We start from the raw sequence: 6,000 nt of genomic DNA, 5'->3' as shown, positions 1-6,000 counted from the left end.
GAACCAAAAAAAAAAAGCCTTGCCGAGCCGGGTCCATATATCCAATATTACACGTGCACGATATAAAATCTACAAGTGTTTGGTCATTCAGTCAAACGCGATGGCTAAAATTATGAAAGTGTGAATGAGAGTTTGAAAAGGCATCAAAATTCTACAAGTATTTAAAGTTTTAATTTTTTTTTTTTTCTTGAATATGAAAAAGATTTCCAACAAATATAGCACTTTAATAGGTCGACGTTGCCATTCAATTTATGATTTCAATAATTAATGTCCAAACTATCTCCACCTACAGCCTTCGGGCTTATCTAGAAGGTAGATCCATTATAATCTAAACATTCTTTTCATCTCCTGCTTCCAAATTTTTTTATGATAATACAGTTAGAAAATTTAAGAATTCAAATTAATTACAATGCAGTTTATTCTTGACATAATAAAGCTAGATGGTGCGTACAAATCAAACTATATAGCTAGTTGCTAGTCTTCCTGATAAGTTTAGCATTATACGCTGCAATCCAAAATTCAATGATTTTGATCTCTTTCTCTCTCTGTGCAATCAACCAATCCGGATCAGTTGAATTAGGAGTAAGTATGTCCAAGCAGTGGGCTCCTAATACCAGAGAAATTCGTAGTCAAAATATTGAACAAACGATGAAAAGGAAATTTTTTACACTTTTAAATTTATACCTTCATTTGTATGTACAGCTACAACAGTATCAGATATGTCCTCCAAAACCCTGCAGTTTAAGTAAAGATAAATTAGTTTCATGTAATAGAATGAACAATATTATGAGCTGAGCAGAAGGGTTGAGATTCTTTTTCTTCTTTACCCTCCAGAACTATATGGGTCTCGGAATCCATTGGAAAATATTTCATGTACCTTCTTTGACTCGGAGGTTTCCATAAATCTGCACAGACCCAATTAGTTTTAAAATTAAGCATTCTACCCCCTACAATTTTTTACCATTAGTCTCAATCTTGAAATGAAAACGTTAACCACCAAATTGACAAAATTGTCCCCACTCTTAAGATTAATGCTACATCCTAAATATGATTGGCGGTTACAATGCCACCTCCCATAAAGTTATGTCAGTTTTACATATGTTCCTTTTCTTTGATTTTACAAATAATCTTATTGGTGGTACTATATGGACCAAAAACCATATTAGGTCTAACGAGGTCCAATAATGAAATAAATATATTAGGCCTAGTACCTTAACCCAATTCTAGTTGGACCTATGCTTAAATCCACCTTATGGATTGACCACTTCATGAGGTAAGCCTTCCTACATGTTAAGCTAAATCGTACTTTAGCCCATTAGCCTACATTCGTCCCACAATAGGAATCAGAATCCTATTTACTTTCTACTTCAATCAAGATCCAAGATCTTACTCGAATTGGTAGTCCTAATCTAAAGAAGGCAAGTCACACGACTTCTTTCCGAATACGAACTCCTTTACCAACTAAGACTCAAAGTTCTACTAGCTAGGACTCAAGCTCCCTTGAACTCCTATATAAACAGAGGTCAAATGCAAGGAGAAATCAATCACCCATAGCTTTAGCTCCTAAATTTTTGCTCCCAAGAATCTTCATTTTCCCGCCGTAAACTTAGTTCCGATTAACTTTACCACCTTTAGTCACCGCAAAGCCACTTTACCACTTTCAGCCACTGCAAAGCTGTGCTCCGGCCACTTTGTGTTAGTCTAGCCCTAGCCACATTATGGTAAACCCTTTTCTTGCTCTCAACCTCACTAAAATACCTTTAATCGTGTCGACTTGAGCGTCGGAGTGCCTACGGCAGACATCACACTAGTGTCACCTGAGCTTTCACGTTCGTTCTCTCTTATTGTGCAGGTCCATTTGATTGTCAATAACTCACTTCTCACAAGATCCGTCACTTTCAAATCAACTGTAGATTTTACCTTCTATAGGTACTAAACTGAAAAATTACTCGTTATATAAATCGTGATATATCTAACTGAAATAATTTTTAAATAAAATATTAACTATTTAGTAAAATAAATTATTTGGTTTAAAATTGTCTTAAGTCGAGGTGAGACATGCAAAAACCTTGGTTATTATAAGGGATTAGTGATTGGAATATTAGTTATTGACAATGACTAGATTGATGGATAGTTCAATAATTTCCAATTCTAATGAATGCGACAATTCAGTCTAACTTAGTAATATTTAAAGCCACTTTAAAATTTCTTGGTTTCTTCATCACATATTGTGATGAAACACTTTTTAGATGGTGGTGATGCTCATCAAGAAACATGGATGGACTATTTTTTAACGTCAATTTAGTTCTGATCGTTTTTGATCAAGCTACAAAATGATTTGAGTAATTTTGTCAATTTCAAAGGTAAGAATCTTCAACTTTCTAGATGAAACTAACGGCCAAAACAACATGGAATGAGAGTGCCTAATTCTCATACCAATGGGGGTCTCATAATTTAAGCAAAGCTCAAGGGGCCTGTGGAATTTTATCATAAATTAAATATTAAATATTTTATGATAAGGATTGGGGAACAAAATTAATATTTATATATATAAGGTGGTAAACTGAAACAAATTATGACCGGCCATTGGCCAAATCTTCAATATCGAACAGAAATTTTCAATAAACTGAACTCAGGATTTTGCGAAGATATTCTAATAGAAATCCATAAACGTATATATTCACCAGCCCGTAATTTATAATACTAGAAAGTTTGAGCTGGCTCTTTATATGTAATCTTCACACTTTGAACCATTAATTTAACTTGTCAGAGACTGAACTTAATTATCTAAAAATAAAATATGAAATACAATGCGTGCATTCTTAGAATATGAACATTGAACAATATAATAGACGAGAAGGATGACTTAGTCATCATGAATGCCAGGCTTTACTTTATAATTTTCAAATAGTTCACGGCATGTCCTGCAGGGAAAGGTGTTTGGCATTGTAGGGCTGGATTGTGAGCTCAAATGGTCCTCGCTAAACAAAGGGAATAATGAAAGGCTAGGTGTGTTGAGTTATGAACAAGAACATCATAAAGGTAGTGGAGCACTGAAAAAAAGATTATATATATGTGGACATAATTTCGTTACCTCATGAAATCATGGGTTTATATAATGGACGTAATTACCCAATAAACCTATCTAGACTATAAAGTAATCTTAGGTACTCTAATCTAATTCTCAAACCAAAGTTCACCCTTATTATGAATAAGAGTAAACGACTTTTTCCCACCTAAGGTTTGTCTTAATGACACTTTCCCACCCAAAAAGTTTCAAAATATCACTTTCCCATACTTCACTTTCCTAGTTGATGTTTGGCGAGTTACCAGGAGGCAGGGTAAGAGGATTTTTGTAATGTAGAGGCCGATGGATCGAATGGTGGTGACCGATTAAATATTCACCCCGAAATCAGCCGAAAATCATCTGAGAACTAGAAACCTTAGTTTTGCAGTGGCCGACAATCGGCAAGAAATCAAATGCTGGAGTGAGAGGGGTTTTTGTAGAAAGGAGACCATAGATTAAAATGGTGGTGACGGAGAGAATTTTCACCGCTAGAATCAGCTTTGGGTAGTATCAGAATATTAACTTTGGTTAGCAAAATGGCATTTTGAAACTTACTGGGTGGAAAGTGTTATTAAGGCAAACCTTGGGTGGAAAAAGTCTTTTACTCTATTATGAATAATTGATTAACTATGGTAGGATATGCCAATTTGATTTGATTTGTTGGAGAATCTTGTGGATTGCTTTAGCAGGAAATTAATAGCTGACCAAATTTAAGTTTACTAAATATAGCGCTATAATTAGTAGTTAGTATTTAGAAACAAATAATTCTTGACCAGACGCATTAATACTAATTTACGGGCCATAAATCTGGTTCTAATCTTGTGTTCATTCTAGATCATTTTGTCTTATTTTTTCTAACAAGGATTAACCTTCTACCCAAACAGTAAATCTGGTTCTAATCTCACTTCTATTAGTTATGCGAAACAAACTCGGCAGATGTATAAATTTAAGTAGCACATGCCTGGTCTTATTATAGGACTAGAAATTTTTTGAATTTAAATTAAATTCAGTTCTCCAATGTTTATATCCTTTATTATCCATCCACCTATTCACTTGAAGCTGCAAATCTATCTTTTTGAAAGCAATATTCAGTGGGAATAATGAGCATCTTTCACCTACATGATTTTCACAGGTTTTATCATAACTAGCTCAAACAGTCCAACTAATGAGAACATATGAAGAAGCTATAATTCAATGGCAGACAAATTTGACATGAATTAAAGATGTCTGCCATTGAATTAAAGTGCAGCTTTACTCTTATGGCAGACAAAAAAGTTGAGTTGAAAGTGCAATTCCTATTAGGATTTCTTATTTGAATATTTGGACTTACAAAATTTCCACTCGAACCCTTTCTATTTGCCCCAATACGTAGATGTATCACAGCATTTTAAACTTATTTAATAAAATTAAACCTAGCTAATTACTTTTCTTTCCTATGCAGCTTTCTTAATTATATTCATATATGCATACATAACTTCCCAAGACTTGTCCTGAGATAGGAATGATGTTGTTGTATAGTTGTTCTTAGGCTTGTTTAGGTTTTTTTTTTTTTTTTTTTTTGATCATTTCCCAGTGCATGTAAAATGTCTGTCTTTATGCACATTTGCTTGCTCCTCTCCTCTTGTTTTATATACTTTGCATGCTTAAGATAAACAAACAAGAGGAGAATAGGTTTTTGATCTATAAGACTTGTGTTTTTTTTCGTATCCCAAGGTCTATCTTGAGGTAGGATGGTCGGTTTTTTTATGGTTTCTCTGTACTTTTTTTCTCTCTTTTAATGATATTATTTACTTGAAAAGAAAAAAAAATGTTCCTACGAGGCCATCCATAACTTAAATATCTTTAATTTCCACCTTTCATTTATTGCTAGAACAAAGAAAGACTATTTTTATTTTTTTAATATCTTCTATTTGTTAACACTTCTCTGTAAATTGTAATGATTGATCAATCCCATTGTCAGAAACCAAATTGGAAGAGACAAGAGATGCAATCAAGTTGCTAGAGAATGCCAGAGAAGAATATAGAATAGAAGAATAATACTTTTTGTATATATCATTATAGCTTTACAACCATGTATTTATACAATAATCTGTGAGTAAATAAAGGGAATGTAATCAAATGTAATTACCACACAATAAGAATGGAAGTCAATCAATTATAGAAAATCAGTCAATCAATTATAGAAAATCAGTAATTAGCCTTATTTATATTTAGGCATGTGTATGATATCTTTGCTTGGGAGCAAATATAGCATTCCATATCACATCACTCCCCCTCAAGCTGGTGATTTGTAGATGTCAAAAATTCCAAGCTTGTGAAGTAGGTATGAATGTTGACGACTGCATAGTGGTTTCATGAAGATGTCTGCTGGTTGTTCCGCAGTTCGAATTTGCATGGTTTCGATCATTCCTTCTTGTATCTTTTCTCTCACAAAGTGATAGTCAATCTCTATATGTTTTGTCCTTTCATGGAATATAGGATTTGCTACGATGTCATTGGCGGCTTTGTTGTCACAGTATAGGATGACTGGTTTCTCTGTCTAGACTTCTAGATCTCTGAGTAATCCAAGAATCCAGACAATTTCACATGTTTTTGCCATTTCTCTATACTTTGCTTCTGCTGAGGAAAGAGACACTGTTGATTGTTTCTTGGTTTTCTAGGAAATAAGCGACCCGCCAATTTTTATACAGAATCATGTGAGTGATCTTCTCGTTATTGGACATGTTCCCTAATCTGAATCACAATATGATGTGATGTCTAAATTCCCATCTCATGTTAGAAGAAGTCCTAAGCCAGGACAACTTTCAGGTATTTGAGGACTTTTATGGCAGCATCCATATGTGATTGTTTTGGGTCATGCATGAATTGACTTAGGATGTGAACAACATAACTTATATTTGGTCGTGTCATTGTGAGGTAGATGAGTCTTCCCA

The 6,000-nt window shown here is 34.0% G+C and overlaps 1 long non-coding RNA gene across 1 annotated transcript; it reads right to left on the bottom strand.

Annotated features, from left to right (window-relative positions):
* Positions 1–543: 543 nt before the first annotated feature.
* LOC116124906 lies at positions 544–863 on the bottom strand. The gene is made up of 3 exons (XR_004127269.1): positions 828–863; positions 685–734; positions 544–607 (listed from the first exon to the last, which is right to left on the bottom strand). It is a non-coding gene; the product is annotated as an uncharacterized LOC116124906 (long non-coding RNA).
* Positions 864–6,000: the final 5,137 nt, after the last annotated feature.

This window comes from Pistacia vera, unplaced genomic scaffold (genome assembly GCF_008641045.1).
Source record: "Pistacia vera cultivar Batoury unplaced genomic scaffold, PisVer_v2 Contig158, whole genome shotgun sequence".
Classification (NCBI taxonomy): domain Eukaryota; kingdom Viridiplantae; phylum Streptophyta; class Magnoliopsida; order Sapindales; family Anacardiaceae; genus Pistacia; species Pistacia vera.
Note: the sequence above shows the minus strand (reverse complement) of the source record. Positions and strands in the feature narration are given on the sequence as shown.